Source organism: Ambystoma mexicanum, chromosome 12 (assembly GCF_040938575.1).
Source record: "Ambystoma mexicanum isolate Mex_15411 chromosome 12, UKY_AmexF1_1, whole genome shotgun sequence".
NCBI lineage: Eukaryota > Metazoa > Chordata > Amphibia > Caudata > Ambystomatidae > Ambystoma > Ambystoma mexicanum.
This window is the reverse complement of record NC_090936.1, coordinates 321,392,739-321,415,631: the sequence shown is the minus strand read 5'-3', so window position 1 is coordinate 321,415,631 and position 22,893 is coordinate 321,392,739.

The window sequence follows — 22,893 nt, the reverse complement described above, 5'->3', positions numbered from 1 at the left end:
AAGGGTCTCAGGTTGGAATGGGAAGGAGTTGGATATCACATTTCATGTTATAGGAAGGGTCTCAGGATTGGAATTGGAAGGACTTGGCTATCATATCTCATGCTATAGGAAGGCTCTCAGGTTTGGAAGGGGAAGGAGTTGGATATCACATTTCATGTTAGAGGAACGATCTCAGGTTTGGTATTAGAGGCCTTGAGATATCACATCTCATGCTATAGGAAGGGTCTCAGGATTGGAATGGGAAGGAGTTGGATATCACATCTCAAGCTATAGGAACGGTCTCAGGTTTGGTATAAGCATTGTGATATCACATCTCATGCTATAGGAAGGGTCTCAGGATTGGAATGGGAAGGAGTTGGATATCACATCTCATGTTATAGGAAAGATCTCAGGTTTGGTATTAGAAGCATTGCGACATCACATCTCATGTTATAGGAAGGGTCTCAGGATTGGAATGGGAAGAAGGTGGATATCACATCTCATGCTATAGGAAGGGTCTCAGGTTTGGTATAAGCATTGAGATATCACATCTCATGCTATAGGAAGGGTCTCAGGTTTGGAATGGGAAGGAGTTGTATATGACATCTCATGCCATAGGAAGGGTCTCAGGTTTGTTATAAGCATTGAGATATCACATCACATGCTATAGGAAGGGTCTCAGGATTGGAATGGAAAGGACTTGGATATCACATCTCATGCTATAGGCAGGGTCTCAGGTTTGGAAAGGGAAGGAGATGGATATCACATTTCATGTTAGAGGTAGGATCTCAGGTTTGGTATTAGAGGCATTGAAATATCACATCTCATGCTATCAGAAGGGTCTCAGGATTGGAATGGGAAGGAGTTGGATATCACATCTCATGCTAAAGGGAGGGTCTCAGGTTTGGAAGGGGAAGGATTTGGAAATCACATCTCATGTTATAGGAAGGATCTCAGGTTTGGTATTAGAAGCATTGAGATATCACATCTCATGCTATCGGAAGTATCTCAGGTTTGGTATTAGAGGCATTGAGATATCACATCTCATGCTATCATATGGGTCTTAGGATTGGAATGGGAAGGAGTTGGATATCACATATCATGTTATAGGAAGGCTCTCAGGTTTGGAAGGGGAAGGAGTTGGATATCACATTTCATGTTAGAGGAACGATCTCAGGTTTGGTATTAGAGGCCTTGAGATATCACATCTCATGCTATAGGAAGGGTCTCAGGATTGGAATGGGAAGGAGTTGGATATCACATCTCAAGCTATAGGAACGGTCTCAGGTTTGGTATAAGCATTGTGATAATACATCTCATGCTATAGGAAGGGTCTCAGGATTGGAATGGGAAGGAGTTGGATATCACATCTCATGCTAAAGGGAGGGTCTCAGGTTTGGAAGGGGAAGGATTTGGAAATCACATCTCATGTTATAGGAAGGATCTCAGGTTTGGTATTAGAAGCATTGAGATATCACATCTCATGCTATCGGAAGTATCTCAGGTTTGGTATTAGAGGCATTGAGATATCACATCTCATGCTATCATATGGGTCTTAGGATTGGAATGGGAAGGAGTTGGATATCACATATCATGTTATAGGAAGGCTCTCAGGTTTGGAAGGGGAAGGAGTTGGATATCACATTTCATGTTAGAGGAACGATCTCAGGTTTGGTATTAGAGGCCTTGAGATATCACATCTCATGCTATAGGAAGGGTCTCAGGATTGGAATGGGAAGGAGTTGGATATCACATCTCAAGCTATAGGAAAGATCTCAGGTTTGGTATTAGAAGCATTGCAACATCACATCTCATGCTAAAGGGAGGGTTTCAGGTTTGGAAGGGGGAGGATTTGGAAATCACATCTCATGTTATAGGAAGGATCTCAGGTTTGGTATTAGAAGCATTGAGATATCACATCTCATGCTATCGGAAGTATCTCAGGTTTGGTATTAGAGGCATTGAGATATCACATCTCATGCTATCATAAGGGTCTCAGGATTGGAATGGGAAGGAGTTGGATATCACATCTCATGTTATAGGAAGGATCTCAGGTTTGGTATTAGAAGCATTGAGACATCACATCTCATGCTATAGGAAGGGTCTCAGGATTGGAATGGGAAGGAGTTGGATATCACATCTCATGCTATAGGAAGGGTCTCAGATTTGATATAAGCATTGAGATATCACATCTCATGCTATAGGAAGGGTCTCAGGATTGGAATGGGAAGCAGTTGTATATGACATCTCAGGCCATAGGAAGGGTCTCAGGTTTGGTATAAGCATTGAGATATCACATCTCTGCTATCGGAAGGGTCTCAGGATTGGAATGGGAATGAGTTGGATATCCCATCTCATGTTATAGGAAGAGTCTCAGGTTTGGTATTAGAAGCATTGAGATATCCCATCTCATGCTATAGGAAGGGTCTCAGGTTGGAATGGGAAGGAGTTGGATATCACATTTCATGTTATAGGAAGGGTCTCAGGATTGGAATTGGAAGGACTTGGCTATCATATCTCATGCTATAGGAAGGCTCTCAGGTTTGGAAGGGGAAGGAGTTGGATATCACATTTCATGTTAGAGGAACGATCTCAGGTTTGGTATTAGAGGCCTTGAGATATCACATCTCATGCTATAGGAAGGGTCTCAGGATTGGAATGGGAAGGAGTTGGATATCACATCTCAAGCTATAGGAACGGTCTCAGGTTTGGTATAAGCATTGTGATATCACATCTCATGCTATAGGAAGGGTCTCAAGATTGGAATGGGAAGGAGTTGGATATCACATCTCATGTTATAGGAAATATCTCAGGTTTGGTATTAGAAGCATTGCGACATCACATCTCATGTTATAGGAAGGGTCTCAGGATTGGAATGGGAAGAAGTTGGATATCACATCTCATGCTATAGGAAGGGTCTCAGGTTTGGTATAAGCATTGAGATACCACATCTCATGCTATAGGAAGGGTCTCAGGTTTGAAATGGGAAGGAGTTGTATATGACATCTCATGCCATAGGAAGGGTCTCAGGTTTGTTATAAGCATTGAGATATCACATCTCATGCTATAGGCAGGGTCTCAGGTTTGGAAAGGGAAGGAGATGGATATCACATTTCATGTTAGAGGTAGGATCTCAGGTTTGGTATTAGAGGCATTGAAATATCACTTCTCATGCTATCAGAAGGGTCTCAGGATTGGAATGGGAAGGAGTTGGATATCACATCTCATGCTAAAGGGAGGGTCTCAGGTTTGGAAGGGGAAGGATTTGGAAATCACATCTCATGTTATAGGAAGGATCTCAGGTTTGGTATTAGAAGCATTGAGATATCACATCTCATGCTATCGGAAGTATCTCAGGTTTGGTATTAGAGGCATTGAGATATCACATCTCATGCTATCATATGGGTCTCAGGATTGGAATGGGAAGGAGTTGGATATCACATCTCATGTTATAGGAAGGCTCTCAGGTTTGGAAGGGGAAGGAGTTGGATATCACATTTCATGTTAGAGGAACGATCTCAGGTTTGGTATTAGAGGCCTTGAGATATCACATCTCATGCTATAGGAAGGGTCTCAGGATTGGAATGGGAAGGTGTTGGATATCACATCTCAAGCTATAGGAACGGTCTCAGGTTTGGTATAAGCATTGTGATATCACATCTCATGCTATAGGAAGGGTCTCAGGATTGGAATGGGAAGGAGTTGGATATCACATCTCATGTTATAGGAAAGATCTCAGGTTTGGTATTAGAAGCATTGCAACATCACATCTCATGCTAAAGGGAGGGTCTCAGGTTTGGAAGGGGGAGGATTTGGAAATCACATCTCATGTTATAGGAAGGATCTCAGGTTTGGTATTAGAAGCATTGAGATATCACATCTCATGCTATCGGAAGTATCTCAGGTTTGGTATTAGAGGCATTGAGATATCACATCTCATGCTATCATAAGGGTCTCAGGATTGGAATGGGAAGGAGTTGGATATCACATCTCAGGTTTGGTATTAGAAGCATTGAGACATCACATCTCATGCTATAGGAAGGGTCTCAGGATTGGAATGGGAAGGAGTTGGATATCACATCTCATGCTATAGGAAGGGTCTCAGATTTGGTATAAGCATTGAGATATCACATCTCATGCTATAGGAAGGGTCTCAGGATTGGAATGGGAAGGAGTTGTATATGACATCTCAGGCCATAGGAAGGGTCTCAGGTTTGGTATAAGCATTGAGATATCACATCTCTGCTATCGGAAGGGTCTCAGGATTGGAATGGGAATGAGTTGGATATCCCATCTCATGTTATAGGAAGAGTCTCAGGTTTGGTATTAGAAGCATTGAGATATCCCATCTCATGCTATAGGAAGGGTCTCAGGTTGGAATGGGAAGGAGTTGGATATCACATTTCATGTTATAGGAAGGGTCTCAGGATTGGAATTGGAAGGAGTTGGATATCACATCTCAAGCTATAGGAACTGTCTCAGGTTTGGTATAAGCATTGTGATATCACATCTCATGCTATAGGAAGGGTCTCAGGATTGGAATGGGAAGGAGTTGGATATCACATCTCATGTTATAGGAAAGATCTCAGGTTTGGTATTAGAAGGATTGCGACATCACATCTCATGTTATAGGAAGGGTCTCAGGATTGGAATGGGAAGAAGTTGGATATCACATCTCATGCTATAGGAAGGGTCTCAGGTTTGGTATAAGCATTGAGATATCACATCTCATGCTATAGGAAGGGTCTCAGGTTTGGAATGGGAAGTAGTTGTATATGACATCTCATGCCATAGGAAGGGTCTCAGGTTTGTTATAAGCATTGAGATATCACATCACATGCTATAGGAAGGGTCTAAGGATTGGAATGGAAAGGACTTGGATATCACATCTCATGCTATAGGCAGGGTCTCAGGTTTGGAAAGGGAAGGAGATGGATATCACATTTCATTTTAGAGGTAGGATCTCAGGTTTGGTATTAGAGGCATTGAAATATCACATCTCATGCTATCAGAAGGGTCTCAGGATTGGAATGGGAAGGAGTTGGATATCACATCTCATGCTAAAGGGAGGGTCTCAGGTTTGGAAGGGGAAGGATTTGGAAATCACATCTCATGTTATAGGAAGGATCTCAGGTTTGGTATTAGAAGCATTGAGATATCACATCTCATGCTATCGGAAGTATCTCAGGTTTGGTATTAGAGGCATTGAGATATCACATCTCATGCTATAGGAAGGGTCTCAGGATTGGAATGGGAAGGAGTTGGATATCACACCTCAAGCTATAGGAACGGTCTCAGGTTTGGTATAAGCATTGTGATATCACATCTCATGCTATAGGAAGGGTCTCAGGATTGGAATGGGAAGGAGTTGGATATCACATCTCATGTTATAGGAAAGATCTCAGGTTTGGTATTAGAAGGATTGCGACATCACATCTCATGTTATAGGAAGGGTCTCAGGATTGGAATGGGAAGAAGTTGGCTATCACATCTCATGCTATAGGAAGGGTCTCAGGTTTGGTATAAGCATTGAGATATCACATCTCATGCTATAGGAAGGGTCTCAGGTTTGGAATGGGAAGTAGTTGTATATGACATCTCATGCCATAGGAAGGGTCTCAGGTTTGTTATAAGCATTGAGATATCACATCACATGCTATAGGAAGGGTCTAAGGATTGGAATGGAAAGGACTTGGATATCACATCTCATGCTATAGGCAGGGTCTCAGGTTTGGAAAGGGAAGGAGATGGATATCACATTTCATGTTAGAGGTAGGATCTCAGGTTTGGTATTAGAGGCATTGAAATATCACATCTCATGCTATCAGAAGGGTCTCAGGATTGGAATGGGAAGGAGTTGGATATCACATCTCATGCTAAAGGGAGGGTCTCAGGTTTGGAAGGGGAAGGATTTGGAAATCACATCTCATGTTATAGGAAGGATCTCAGGTTTGGTATTAGAAGCATTGAGATATCACATCTCATGCTATCGGAAGTATCTCAGGTTTGGTATTAGAGGCATTGAGATATCACATCTCATGCTATCATATGGGTCTCAGGATTGGAATGGGAAGGAGTTGGATATCACATCTCATGTTATAGGAAGGCTCTCAGGTTTGGAAGGGGAAGGAGTTGGATATCACATTTCATGTTAGAGGAACGATCTGAGGTTTGGTATTAGAGGCCTTGAGATATCACATCTCATGCTATAGGAAGGGTCTCAGGATTGGAATGGGAAGGAGTTGGATATCACATCTCAAGCTATAGGAACGGTCTCAGGTTTGGTATAAGCATTGTGATATCACATCTCATGCTATAGGAAGGGTCTCAGGATTGGAATGGGAAGGAGTTGGATATCACATCTCATGTTATAGGAAAGATCTCAGGTTTGGTATTAGAAGCATTGCAACATCACATCTCATGTTATATGAAGGGTCTCAGGATTGGAATGGGAAGAAGGTGGATATCACATCTCAGGTTTGGCATAAGCATTGAGATATCACATCTCATGCTATAGGAAGGGTCTCAGGATTGGAATGGGAAGGAGTTGTATATGACATCTCATGCCATAGGAAGGGTCTCAGGTTTGGTATAAGCATTGAGATATCACATCACATGCTATAGGAAGGGTCTCAGGATTGGAATGGAAAGGACTTGGATATCACATCTCATGCTATAGGCAGGGTCTCAGGTTTGGAAAGGGAAGGAGATGGATATCACATTTCATGTTAGAGGTAGGATCTCAGGTTTGGTATTAGAGGCATTGAAATATCACATCTCATGCTATCAGATGGGTCTCAGGATTGGAATGGGAAGGAGTTGGATATCACATCTCATGCTAAAGGGAGGGTCTCAGGTTTGGAAGGGGAAGGATTTAGAAATCACATCTCATGTTATAGGAAGGATCTCAGGTTTGGTATTAGAAGCATTGAGATATCACATCTCATGCTATCGGAAGTATCTCAGGTTTGGTATTAGAGGCATTGAGATATCACATCTCATGCTATCATAAGGGTCTCAGGATTGGAATGGGAAGAAGTTGGATATCACATCTCATGTTATAGGAAGGATCTCAGGTTTGGTATTAGAAGCATTGAGACATCACATCTCATGCTATAGGAAGGGTCTCAGGATTGGAATGGGAAGGAGTTGGATATCACATCTCATGCTATAGGAAGGGTCTCAGATTTGGTATAAGCATTGAGATATCACATCTCATGCTATAGGAAGGGTCTCAGGATTGGAATGGGAAGGATTGTATATGACATCTCAGGCCATAGGAAGGGTCTCAGGTTTGGTAAAAGCATTGAGATATCACATCTCTGCTATCGGAAGGGTCTCAGGATTAGAATGGGAAGGAGTTGGATATCCCATCTCATGTTATAGGAAGGGTCTCAGGTTTGGTATTAGAAGCATTGAGACATCACATCTCATGTTATAGGAAGGGTCTCAGGATTGGAATGGGAAGAAGTTGGATATCACATCTCATGCTATAGGAAGGGTCTCAGGTTTGGTATAAGCATTGAGATATCACATCTCATGCTATAGGAAGGGTCTCAGGATTGGAATGGGAAGGAGTTGTATATGACATCTCATGCCATAGGAAGGGTCTCAGGTTTGGTATAAGCATTGAGATATCACATCACATGCTATAGGAAGGGTCTGAGGATTGGAATGGGAAGGACTTGGATATCACATCTCATGCTATAGGCAGGGTCTCAGGTTTGGAAAGGGAAGGAGATGGATATCACATTTCATGTTAGAGGTAGGATCTCTGGTTTGGTATTAGAGGCATTGAAATATCACATCTCATGCTATCAGAAGGGTCTCAGGATTGGAATGGGAAGGAGTTGGATATCACATCTCATGCTAAAGGGAGGGTCTCAGGTTTGGCAGTGGAAGGATTTGGAAATCACATCTCATGTTATAGGAAGGATCTCAGGTTTGGTATTAGAAGCATTGAGATATCACATCTCATGCTATCAGAAGTATCTCAGGTTTGGTATTAGATGCATTGAGATATCACATCTCATGCTATCATAAGGGTCTCAGGATTGGAATGGGAAGGAGTTGGATATCACATCTCATGTTATAGGAAGGATCTCAGGTTTGGTATTAGAAGAATTGAGACATCACATCTCATGCTATAGGAAGGGTCTCAGGATTGGAATGGGAAGAAGTTGGATATCACATCTCATGCTATAGGAAGGGTCTCAGATTTGGTATAAGCATTGAGATATCACATCTAATGCTATAGGAAGGGTCTCAGGATTGGAATGGGAAGGAGTTGCATATGACATCTCAGGCCATAGGAAGGGTCTCAGGTTTGGTATAAGCATTGAGATATCACATCTCTGCTATCGGAAGGGTCTCAGGATTGGAATGGGAAGGAGTTGGATATCCCAAATCATGTTATAGGAAGGGTCTCAGGTTTGGTATTAGAAGCATTGAGATATCACATCTCATGCTATAGGAAGGGTCTCAGGATTGGAATGGGGAGGACTTGGAAGTCACATCTCATGTTATAGGAAGGCTCTCAGGTTTGGAAGGGGAAGGAGTTGGATATCACATTTCATTTTAGAGGAACGATCTCAGGTTTGGTATTAGAGGCCTTGAGATATCACATCTCATGCTATAGGAAGGGTCTCAGGATTGGAATGGGAAGGAGTTGGATATCACATCTCAAGCTATAGGAAAGATCTCAGGTTTGGTATTAGAAGCATTGCAACATCACATCTCATGCTAAAGGGAGGGTTTCAGGTTTGGAAGGGGGAGGATTTGGAAATCACATCTCATGTTATAGGAAGGATCTCAGGTTTGGTATTAGAAGCATTGAGATATCACATCTCATGCTATCGGAAGTATCTCAGGTTTGGTATTAGAGGCATTGAGATATCACATCTCATGCTATCATAAGGGTCTCAGGATTGGAATGGGAAGGAGTTGGATATCACATCTCATGTTATAGGAAGGATCTCAGGTTTGGTATTAGAAGCATTGAGACATCACATCTCATGCTATAGGAAGGGTCTCAGGATTGGAATGGGAAGGAGTTGGATATCACATCTCATGCTATAGGAAGGGTCTCAGATTTGGTATAAGCATTGAGATATCACATCTCATGCTATAGGAAGGGTCTCAGGATTGGAATGGGAAGGAGTTGTATATGACATCTCAGGCCATAGGAAGGGTCTCAGGTTTGGTATAAGCATTGAGATATCACATCTCTGCTATCGGAAGGGTCTCAGGATTGGAATGGGAATGAGTTGGATATCCCATCTCATGTTATAGGAAGAGTCTCAGGTTTGGTATTAGAAGCATTGAGATATCCCATCTCATGCTATAGGAAGGGTCTCAGGTTGGAATGGGAAGGAGTTGGATATCACATTTCATGTTATAGGAAGGGTCTCAGGATTGGAATTGGAAGGACTTGGCTATCATATCTCATGCTATAGGAAGGCTCTCAGGTTTGGAAGGGGAAGGAGTTGGATATCACATTTCATGTTAGAGGAACGATCTCAGGTTTGGTATTAGAGGCCTTGAGATATCACATCTCATGCTATAGGAAGGGTCTCAGGATTGGAATGGGAAGGAGTTGGATATCACATCTCAAGCTATAGGAACGGTCTCAGGTTTGGTATAAGCATTGTGATATCACATCTCATGCTATAGGAAGGGTCTCAAGATTGGAATGGGAAGGAGTTGGATATCACATCTCATGTTATAGGAAATATCTCAGGTTTGGTATTAGAAGCATTGCGACATCACATCTCATGTTATAGGAAGGGTCTCAGGATTGGAATGGGAAGATTTTGGATATCACATCTCATGCTATAGGAAGGGTCTCAGGTTTGGTATAAGCATTGAGATACCACATCTCATGCTATAGGAAGGGTCTCAGGTTTGAAATGGGAAGGAGTTGTATATGACATCTCATGCCATAGGAAGGGTCTCAGGTTTGTTATAAGCATTGAGATATCACATCACATGCTATAGGAAGGGTCTCAGGATTGGAATGGAAAGGACTTGGATATCACATCTCATGCTATAGGCAGGGTCTCAGGTTTGGAAAGGGAAGGAGATGGATATCACATTTCATGTTAGAGGTAGGATCTCAGGTTTGGTATTAGAGGCATTGAAATATCACTTCTCATGCTATCAGAAGGGTCTCAGGATTGGAATGGGAAGGAGTTGGATATCACATCTCATGCTAAAGGGAGGGTCTCAGGTTTGGAAGGGGAAGGATTTGGAAATCACATCTCATGTTATAGGAAGGATCTCAGGTTTGGTATTAGAAGCATTGAGATATCACATCTCATGCTATCGGAAGTATCTCAGGTTTGGTATTAGAGGCATTGAGATATCACATCTCATGCTATCATATGGGTCTCAGGATTGGAATGGGAAGGAGTTGGATATCACATCTCATGTTATAGGAAGGCTCTCAGGTTTGGAAGGGGAAGGAGTTGGATATCACATTTCATGTTAGAGGAACGATCTCAGGTTTGGTATTAGAGGCCTTGAGATATCACATCTCATGCTATAGGAAGGGTCTCAGGATTGGAATGGGAAGGTGTTGGATATCACATCTCAAGCTATAGGAACGGTCTCAGGTTTGGTATAAGCATTGTGATATCACATCTCATGCTATAGGAAGGGTCTCAGGATTGGAATGGGAAGGAGTTGGATATCACATCTCATGTTATAGGAAAGATCTCAGGTTTGGTATTAGAAGCATTGCAACATCACATCTCATGCTAAAGGGAGGGTCTCAGGTTTGGAAGGGGGAGGATTTGGAAATCACATCTCATGTTATAGGAAGGATCTCAGGTTTGGTATTAGAAGCATTGAGATATCACATCTCATGCTATCGGAAGTATCTCAGGTTTGGTATTAGAGGCATTGAGATATCACATCTCATGCTATCATAAGGGTCTCAGGATTGGAATGGGAAGGAGTTGGATATCACATCTCAGGTTTGGTATTAGAAGCATTGAGACATCACATCTCATGCTATAGGAAGGGTCTCAGGATTGGAATGGGAAGGAGTTGGATATCACATCTCATGCTATAGGAAGGGTCTCAGATTTGGTATAAGCATTGAGATATCACATCTCATGCTATAGGAAGGGTCTCAGGATTGGAATGGGAAGGAGTTGTATATGACATCTCAGGCCATAGGAAGGGTCTCAGGTTTGGTATAAGCATTGAGATATCACATCTCTGCTATCGGAAGGGTCTCAGGATTGGAATGGGAATGAGTTGGATATCCCATCTCATGTTATAGGAAGAGTCTCAGGTTTGGTATTAGAAGCATTGAGATATCCCATCTCATGCTATAGGAAGGGTCTCAGGTTGGAATGGGAAGGAGTTGGATATCACATTTCATGTTATAGGAAGGGTCTCAGGATTGGAATTGGAAGGAGTTGGATATCACATCTCAAGCTATAGGAACTGTCTCAGGTTTGGTATAAGCATTGTGATATCACATCTCATGCTATAGGAAGGGTCTCAGGATTGGAATGGGAAGGAGTTGGATATCACATCTCATGTTATAGGAAAGATCTCAGGTTTGGTATTAGAAGGATTGCGACATCACATCTCATGTTATAGGAAGGGTCTCAGGATTGGAATGGGAAGAAGTTGGATATCACATCTCATGCTATAGGAAGGGTCTCAGGTTTGGTATAAGCATTGAGATATCACATCTCATGCTATAGGAAGGGTCTCAGGTTTGGAATGGGAAGTAGTTGTATATGACATCTCATGCCATAGGAAGGGTCTCAGGTTTGTTATAAGCATTGAGATATCACATCACATGCTATAGGAAGGGTCTAAGGATTGGAATGGAAAGGACTTGGATATCACATCTCATGCTATAGGCAGGGTCTCAGGTTTGGAAAGGGAAGGAGATGGATATCACATTTCATTTTAGAGGTAGGATCTCAGGTTTGGTATTAGAGGCATTGAAATATCACATCTCATGCTATCAGAAGGGTCTCAGGATTGGAATGGGAAGGAGTTGGATATCACATCTCATGCTAAAGGGAGGGTCTCAGGTTTGGAAGGGGAAGGATTTGGAAATCACATCTCATGTTATAGGAAGGATCTCAGGTTTGGTATTAGAAGCATTGAGATATCACATCTCATGCTATCGGAAGTATCTCAGGTTTGGTATTAGAGGCATTGAGATATCACATCTCATGCTATAGGAAGGGTCTCAGGATTGGAATGGGAAGGAGTTGGATATCACACCTCAAGCTATAGGAACGGTCTCAGGTTTGGTATAAGCATTGTGATATCACATCTCATGCTATAGGAAGGGTCTCAGGATTGGAATGGGAAGGAGTTGGATATCACATCTCATGTTATAGGAAAGATCTCAGGTTTGGTATTAGAAGGATTGCGACATCACATCTCATGTTATAGGAAGGGTCTCAGGATTGGAATGGGAAGAAGTTGGCTATCACATCTCATGCTATAGGAAGGGTCTCAGGTTTGGTATAAGCATTGAGATATCACATCTCATGCTATAGGAAGGGTCTCAGGTTTGGAATGGGAAGTAGTTGTATATGACATCTCATGCCATAGGAAGGGTCTCAGGTTTGTTATAAGCATTGAGATATCACATCACATGCTATAGGAAGGGTCTAAGGATTGGAATGGAAAGGACTTGGATATCACATCTCATGCTATAGGCAGGGTCTCAGGTTTGGAAAGGGAAGGAGATGGATATCACATTTCATGTTAGAGGTAGGATCTCAGGTTTGGTATTAGAGGCATTGAAATATCACATCTCATGCTATCAGAAGGGTCTCAGGATTGGAATGGGAAGGAGTTGGATATCACATCTCATGCTAAAGGGAGGGTCTCAGGTTTGGAAGGGGAAGGATTTGGAAATCACATCTCATGTTATAGGAAGGATCTCAGGTTTGGTATTAGAAGCATTGAGATATCACATCTCATGCTATCGGAAGTATCTCAGGTTTGGTATTAGAGGCATTGAGATATCACATCTCATGCTATCATATGGGTCTCAGGATTGGAATGGGAAGGAGTTGGATATCACATCTCATGTTATAGGAAGGCTCTCAGGTTTGGAAGGGGAAGGAGTTGGATATCACATTTCATGTTAGAGGAACGATCTGAGGTTTGGTATTAGAGGCCTTGAGATATCACATCTCATGCTATAGGAAGGGTCTCAGGATTGGAATGGGAAGGAGTTGGATATCACATCTCAAGCTATAGGAACGGTCTCAGGTTTGGTATAAGCATTGTGATATCACATCTCATGCTATAGGAAGGGTCTCAGGATTGGAATGGGAAGGAGTTGGATATCACATCTCATGTTATAGGAAAGATCTCAGGTTTGGTATTAGAAGCATTGCAACATCACATCTCATGTTATATGAAGGGTCTCAGGATTGGAATGGGAAGAAGGTGGATATCACATCTCAGGTTTGGCATAAGCATTGAGATATCACATCTCATGCTATAGGAAGGGTCTCAGGATTGGAATGGGAAGGAGTTGTATATGACATCTCATGCCATAGGAAGGGTCTCAGGTTTGGTATAAGCATTGAGATATCACATCACATGCTATAGGAAGGGTCTCAGGATTGGAATGGAAAGGACTTGGATATCACATCTCATGCTATAGGCAGGGTCTCAGGTTTGGAAAGGGAAGGAGATGGATATCACATTTCATGTTAGAGGTAGGATCTCAGGTTTGGTATTAGAGGCATTGAAATATCACATCTCATGCTATCAGATGGGTCTCAGGATTGGAATGGGAAGGAGTTGGATATCACATCTCATGCTAAAGGGAGGGTCTCAGGTTTGGAAGGGGAAGGATTTAGAAATCACATCTCATGTTATAGGAAGGATCTCAGGTTTGGTATTAGAAGCATTGAGATATCACATCTCATGCTATCGGAAGTATCTCAGGTTTGGTATTAGAGGCATTGAGATATCACATCTCATGCTATCATAAGGGTCTCAGGATTGGAATGGGAAGGAGTTGGATATCACATCTCATGTTATAGGAAGGATCTCAGGTTTGGTATTAGAAGCATTGAGACATCACATCTCATGCTATAGGAAGGGTCTCAGGATTGGAATGGGAAGGAGTTGGATATCACATCTCATGCTATAGGAAGGGTCTCAGATTTGGTATAAGCATTGAGATATCACATCTCATGCTATAGGAAGGGTCTCAGGATTGGAATGGGAAGGATTGTATATGACATCTCAGGCCATAGGAAGGGTCTCAGGTTTGGTAAAAGCATTGAGATATCACATCTCTGCTATCGGAAGGGTCTCAGGATTGGAATGGGAAGGAGTTGGATATCCCATCTCATGTTATAGGAAGGGTCTCAGGTTTGGTATTAGAAGCATTGAGACATCACATCTCATGTTATAGGAAGGGTCTCAGGATTGGAATGGGAAGAAGTTGGATATCACATCTCATGCTATAGGAAGGGTCTCAGGTTTGGTATAAGCATTGAGATATCACATCTCATGCTATAGGAAGGGTCTCAGGATTGGAATGGGAAGGAGTTGTATATGACATCTCATGCCATAGGAAGGGTCTCAGGTTTGGTATAAGCATTGAGATATCACATCACATGCTATAGGAAGGGTCTGAGGATTGGAATGGGAAGGACTTGGATATCACATCTCATGCTATAGGCAGGGTCTCAGGTTTGGAAAGGGAAGGAGATGGATATCACATTTCATGTTAGAGGTAGGATCTCTGGTTTGGTATTAGAGGCATTGAAATATCACATCTCATGCTATCAGAAGGGTCTCAGGATTGGAATGGGAAGGAGTTGGATATCACATCTCATGCTAAAGGGAGGGTCTCAGGTTTGGCAGTGGAAGGATTTGGAAATCACATCTCATGTTATAGGAAGGATCTCAGGTTTGGTATTAGAAGCATTGAGATATCACATCTCATGCTATCAGAAGTATCTCAGGTTTGGTATTAGATGCATTGAGATATCACATCTCATGCTATCATAAGGGTCTCAGGATTGGAATGGGAAGGAGTTGGATATCACATCTCATGTTATAGGAAGGATCTCAGGTTTGGTATTAGAAGAATTGAGACATCACATCTCATGCTATAGGAAGGGTCTCAGGATTGGAATGGGAAGAAGTTGGATATCACATCTCATGCTATAGGAAGGGTCTCAGATTTGGTATAAGCATTGAGATATCACATCTAATGCTATAGGAAGGGTCTCAGGATTGGAATGGGAAGGAGTTGCATATGACATCTCAGGCCATAGGAAGGGTCTCAGGTTTGGTATAAGCATTGAGATATCACATCTCTGCTATCGGAAGGGTCTCAGGATTGGAATGGGAAGGAGTTGGATATCCCAAATCATGTTATAGGAAGGGTCTCAGGTTTGGTATTAGAAGCATTGAGATATCACATCTCATGCTATAGGAAGGGTCTCAGGATTGGAATGGGGAGGACTTGGAAGTCACATCTCATGTTATAGGAAGGCTCTCAGGTTTGGAAGGGGAAGGAGTTGGATATCACATTTCATTTTAGAGGAACGATCTCAGGTTTGGTATTAGAGGCCTTGAGATATCACATCTCATGCTATAGGAAGGGTCTCAGGATTGGAATGGGAAGGAGTTGGATATCACATCTCAAGCTATAGGAACGGTCTCAGGTTTGGTATAAGCATTGTGATATCACATCTCATGCTATAGGAAGGGTCTCAGGATTGGAATGGGAAGGAGTTGGATATCACATCTCATGTTATAGGAAAGATCTTAGGTTTGGTATTAGAAGCATTGCGACATCACATCTCATGTTATAGGAAGGGTCTCAGGATTGGAATGGGAAGAAGTTGGATATCACATCTCATGCTATAGGAAGGGTCTCAGGTTTGGTATAAGCATTGAGATATCACATCTCATGCTATAAGAAGGGTCTCAGGATTGGAATGGGAAGGAGTTGTTTATGACATCTCATGCCATAGGAAGGGTCTCAGGTTTGGTATAAGCATTGAGATATCACATCACATGCTATAGGAAGGGTCTCAGGATTGGAATGGAAATGACTTGGATATCACATCTCATGCTATAGGCAGGGTCTCAGGTTTGGAAAGGGAAGGAGATGGATATCACATTTCATGTTAGAGGTAGGATCTCAGGTTTGGTATTAGAGGCATTGAAATATCACATCTCATGCTATCAGAAGGGTCTCAGGATTGGAATGGGAAGGAGTTGGATATCACATCTCATGCTATAGGAAGGGTCTCAGATTTGATATAAGCATTGAGATATCACATCTAATGCTATAGGAAGGGTCTCAGGATTGGAATGGGAAGGAGTTATATATGACATCTCATGCCATAGGAAGGGTCTCAGGTTTGGTATAAGCATTGAGATATCACATATCATGCTATCGGAAGTATCTCAGGTTTGGTATTAGAGGCATTGAGATATCACATCTCATGCTATTATAAGGGTCTCAGGATTGGAATGGGAAGGAGTTGGATATCACATCTCATGTTATAGGAAGGCGCTCAGGTTTGGTATTAGAAGCATTGAGACATCACATCTCATGCTATAGGAAGGGTCTCAGGATTGGAATGGGAAGGAGTTGGATATCACATCTCATGCTATAGGAAGGGTCTCAGATTTGGTACAAGCATTGAGATATCACATCTCATGCTATAGGAAGGGTCTCAGGATTGGAATGGGAAGGAGTTGTATATGACATCTCAGGCCATAGGAAGGGTCTCAGGTTTGGTATAAGCATTGAGATATCACATCTCTGCTATCGGATGGGTCTCAGGATTGGAATGGGAATGAGTTGGATATCCCATCTCATGTTATAGGAAGAGTCTCAGGTTTGGTATTAGAAGCATTGAGATATCCCATCTCATGCTATAGGAAGGGTCTCAGGTTGGAATGGGAAGGAGTTGGATATCACATTTCATGTTATAGGAAGGGTCTCAGGATTGGAATTGGAAGGACTTGGCTATCATATCTCATGCTATAGGAAGGCTCTCAGGTTTGGAAGGGGAAGGAGTTGGATATCACATTTCATGTTAGAGGAACGATCTCAGGTTTGGTATTAGAGGCCTTGAGATATCACATCTCATGCTATAGGAAGGGTCTCAGGATTGGAATGGGAAGGAGTTGGATATCACATCTCAAGCTATAGGAACGGTCTCAGGTTTGGTATAAGCATTGTGATATCACATCTCATGCTATAGGAAGGGTCTCAGGATTGGAATGGGAAGGAGTTGGATATCACATCTCATGTTATAGGAAAGATCTCAGGTTTGGTATTAGAAGCATTGCGACATCACATCTCATGTTATAGGAAGGGTCTCAGGATTGGAATGGGAAGAAGGTGGATATCACATCTCATGCTATAGGAAGGGTCTCAGGTTTGGTATAAGCATTGAGATATCACATCTCATGCTATAGGAAGGGTCTCAGGTTTGGAATGGGAAGGAGTTGTATATGACATCTCATGCCATAGGAAGGGTCTCAGGTTTGTTATAAGCATTGAGATATCACATCACATGCTATAGGAAGGGTCTCAGGATTGGAATGGAAAGGACTTGGATATCACATCTCATGCTATAGGCAGGGTCTCAGGTTTGGAAAGGGAAGGAGATGGATATCACATTTCATGTTAGAGGTAGGATCTCAGGTTTGGTATTAGAGGCATTGAAATATCACATCTCATGCTATCAGAAGGGTCTCAGGATTGGAATGGGAAGGAGTTGGATATCACATCTCATGCTAAAGGGAGGGTCTCAGGTTTGGAAGGGGAAGGATTTGGAAATCACATCTCATGTTATAGGAAGGATCTCAGGTTTGGTATTAGAAGCATTGAGATATCACATCTCATGCTATCGGAAGTATCTCAGGTTTGGTATTAGAGGCATTGAGATATCACATCTCATGCTATCATATGGGTCTTAGGATTGGAATGGGAAGGAGTTGGATATCACATATCATGTTATAGGAAGGCTCTCAGGTTTGGAAGGGGAAGGAGTTGGATATCACATTTCATGTTAGAGGAACGATCTCAGGTTTGGTATTAGAGGCCTTGAGATATCACATCTCATGCTATAGGAAGGGTCTCAGGATTGGAATGGGAAGGAGTTGGATATCACATCTCAAGCTATAGGAACGGTCTCAGGTTTGGTATAAGCATTGTGATATCACATCTCATGCTATAGGAAGGGTCTCAGGATTGGAATGGGAAGGAGTTGGATATCACATCTCATGCTAAAGGGAGGGTCTCAGGTTTGGAAGGGGAAGGATTTGGAAATCACATCTCATGTTATAGGAAGGATCTCAGGTTTGGTATTAGAAGCATTGAGATATCACATCTCATGCTATCGGAAGTATCTCAGGTTTGGTATTAGAGGCATTGAGATATCACATCTCATGCTATCATATGGGTCTTAGGATTGGAATGGGAAGGAGTTGGATATCACATATCATGTTATAGGAAGGCTCTCAGGTTTGGAAGGGGAAGGAGTTGATATCACATTTCATGTTAGAGGAACGATCTCAGGTTTGGTATTAGAGGCCTTGAGATATCACATCTCATGCTATAGGAAGGGTCTCAGGATTGGAATGGGAAGGAGTTGGATATCACATCTCAAGCTATAGGAAAGATCTCAGGTTTGGTATTAGAAGCATTGCAACATCACATCTCATGCTAAAGGGAGGGTTTCAGGTTTGGAAGGGGGAGGATTTGGAAATCACATCTCATGTTATAGGAAGGATCTCAGGTTTGGTATTAGAAGCATTGAGATATCACATCTCATGCTATCGGTAGTATCTCAGGTTTGGTATTAGAGGCATTGAGATATCACATCTCATGCTATCATAAGGGTCTCAGGATTGGAATGGGAAGGAGTTGGATATCACATCTCATGTTATAGGAAGGATCTCAGGTTTGGTATTAGAAGCATTGAGACATCACATCTCATGCTATAGGAAGGGTCTCAGGATTGGAATGGGAAGGAGTTGTATATGACATCTCAGGCCATAGGAAGGGTCTCAGGTTTGGTATAAGCATTGAGATATCACATCTCTGCTATCGGAAGGGTCTCAGGATTGGAATGGGAATGAGTTGGATATCCCATCTCATGTTATAGGAAGAGTCTCAGGTTTGGTATTAGAAGCATTGAGATATCCCATCTCATGCTATAGGAAGGGTCTCAGGTTGGAATGGGAAGGAGTTGGATATCACATTTCATGTTATAGGAAGGGTCTCAGGATTGGAATTGGAAGGACTTGGCTATCATATCTCATGCTTTAGGAAGGCTCTCAGGTTTGGAAGGGGAAGGAGTTGGATATCACATTTCATGTTAGAGGAACGATCTCAGGTTTGGTATTAGAGGCCTTGAGATATCACATCTCATGCTATAGGAAGGTCTCAGGATTGGAATGGGAATGAGTTGGATATCCCATCTCATGTTATAGGAAGAGTCTCAGGTTTGGTATTAGAAGCATTGAGATATCCCATCTCATGCTATAGGAAGGGTCTCAGGTTGGAATGGGAAGGAGTTGGATATCACATTTCATGTTATAGGAAGGGTCTCAGGATTGGAATTGGAAGGACTTGGCTATCATATCTCATGCTATAGGAAGGCTCTCAGGTTTGGAAGGGGAAGGAGTTGGATATCACATTTCATGTTAGAGGAGCGATCTCAGGTTTGGTATTAGAGGCCTTGAGATATCACATCTCATGCTATAGGAAGGGTCTCAGGATTGGAATGGGAAGGAGTTGGATATCACATCTCAAGCTATAGGAACGGTCTCAGGTTTGGTATAAGCATTGTGATATCACATCTCATGCTATAGGAAGGGTCTCAGGATCGGAATGGGAAGGAGTTGGATATCACATCTCATGTTATAGGAAAGATCTCAGGTTTGGTATTAGAAGCATTGCGACATCACATCTCATGTTATAGGAAGGGTCTCAGGATTGGAATGGGAAGAAGTTGGATATCACATCTCATGCTATAGGAAGGGTCTCAGGTTTGGTATAAGCATTGAGATATCACATCTCATGCTATAGGAAGGGTCTCAGGTTTGGAATGGGAAGTAGTTGTATATGACATCTCATGCCATAGGAAGGGTCTCAGGTTTGTTATAAGCATTGAGATATCACATCACATGCTATAGGAAGGGTATCAGGATTGGAATGGAAAGGACTTGGATATCACATCTCATGCTATAGGCAGGGTCTCAGGTTTGGAAAGCGAAGGAGATGGATATCACATTTCATGTTAGAGGTAGGATCTCAGGTTTGGTATTAGAGGCATTGAAATATCACATCTCATGCTATCAGAAGGGTCTCAGGATTGGAATGGGAAGGAGTTGGATATCACATCTCATGCTAAAGGGAGGGTCTCAGGTTTGGAAGGGGAAGGATTTGGAAATCACATCTCATGTTATAGGAAGGATCTCAGGTTTGGTATTAGAAGCATTGAGATATCACATCTCATGCTATCGGAAGTATCTCAGGTTTGGTATTAGAGGCATTGAGATATCACATTTCATGCTATCATATGGGTCTCAGGATTGGAATGGGAAGGAGTTGGATATCACATCTCATGTTATAGGAAGGCTCTCAGGTTTGGAAGGGGAAGGAGTTTGATATCACATTTCATGTTAGAGGAACGATCTCAGGTTTGGTATTAGAGGCCTTGAGATATCACATCTCATGCTATAGGAAGGGTCTCAGGATTGGAATGGGAAGGAGTTGGATATCACATCTCAAGCTATAGGAACGGTCTCAGGTTTGGTATAAGCATTGTGATATCACATCTCATGCTATAGGAAGGGTCTCAGGATTGGAATGGGTAGGAGTTGGATATCACATCTCATGTTATAGGAAAGATCTCAGGTTTGGTATTAGAAGCATTGCAACATCACATCTTTCCCCTTCCAAACCTGAGACCCTCCCTTTAGCATGAGATGTGATATCCAACTCCTTCCCATTCCAATCCTGAGACCCTTATTATAGCATGAGATGTGATATTTCAATGCCTCTAATACCAAACCTGAGATACTTCCGATAGCATGAGATGTGATATCTCAATGCTTCTAATACCAAACCTGAGATCCTTCCTATAACATGAGATGTGATATCCAAATCCTTCCCCTTCCAAACCTGAGACCCTACCTTTAGCATGAGATGTGATATCCAACTCCTTCCCATTCCAATCCTGAGACCCTTCTGATAGCATGAGATGTGATATCCAAGTCCTTCCCATTCCAATCCTGAGACCCTTCCTATAGCATGTGATGTGATATCTCAATGCTCATACCAAACCTGAGACCCTTCCTATGGCATGAGATGTCATATACAACTCCTTCCCATTCCAATCCTGAGACCCTTCCTATAGCATGAGATGTGATATCCAACTTCTTCCCATTCTAATCCTGAGACCGTTCCTATAACATGAATTTTGATGTCTCAATGCTTCTAATACCAAACCTGAAATCTTTCCTATAACATGAGATGTGATATCCAACTCCTTCCCATTCCAATCCTGAGACCCTTCCTATAGCATGAGATGTGATATCTCAATGCATATACCAAACCTGAGACCCTTCCTATAGCTTGAGATGTGATATCCAACTCCATCCCATTCCAATCCTGAGACCCTTCCTATAGCATGAGATGTGATATCTCAATACTTCTAATACCAAACCTGAGATCCTTCCGATAACATAAGATGTGATATCCAAATCCTTCCCCTTCCAAACCTGAGACCCTCCCTTTAGCATGAGATGTGATATCCAACTCCTTCCCATTCCAATCCTAAGACCCTTCTGATAGCATGAGATGTGATATCTCAATGCTTCTAATACCAAACCTGAGATCCTTCCGATAGCATGAGATGTGATATCTCAATGCTTCTAATACCAAACCTGAGATCCTTCCTATAACATGAGATGTGATATCCAAATCCTTCCCCTTCCAAACCTGAGATCCTCCCTTTAGCATGAGATGTGATATCCAACTCCTTCCCATTCCAATCCTGAGACCCTTCTGATAGCATGAGATGTGATATCTCAATGCCTCTGATACCAAACCTGAGATCCTACCTCTAACATGAAATGTGATATCCAACTCTTTCCCCTTCCAAACCTGAGAGCCTACCTATAGCATGAGATGTGATATCCAAGTCCTTCCCATTCCAATCCTGAGACCCTTCCTATAACATGAGATGTGATATCCAACTCCTTCCCATTCCAACCTGAGACCCTTCCTGTAGCATGAGATTTGATATCTAACTCCTTCCAAATCCAATCCTGATAACCTTCCGATAGCATGAGATGTGATATCCCAATGCTTCTACCAAACCTGAGACCCATAGTATGGCATGAGATGTGATATCAAACTCCTTCCCATTCCAATCCTGAGACCCTTCCTATAGATTGAGATGTGATATCCAACTCCTTCCCATTCCAATTCTGAGACCCTTCCTATACCATGAGACTTGATATCTCAATGATTCTAATACCAAACCTGAGACCCGTCCTATAACATGAGATGTGATATCCAAATCCTTCCCCTTCCAAACCTTAGACCCTTCCTTTATCATGAGATGTGATATCCAACTCCTTACCATTCCAATCCTGAGACCCTCCCTATAGCATGAGATGTGATATCCAAGTCCTTCCCATTCCAATCCTGAGACCCTTCCTATAGCATGAGATGTGATATCTCAATGCTTCTAATACCAAACCTGAGACCCTTCCTATAACATGAGATGGGAATATCCAACTCCTTCCCATTCCAATACTGAGACCCTTCCGATAACAGAGATGTGATATCTCAATGCTTATACCAAACCGGAGATCCTTCCTATAACATGAGATGTGATATCCAACTTCTTC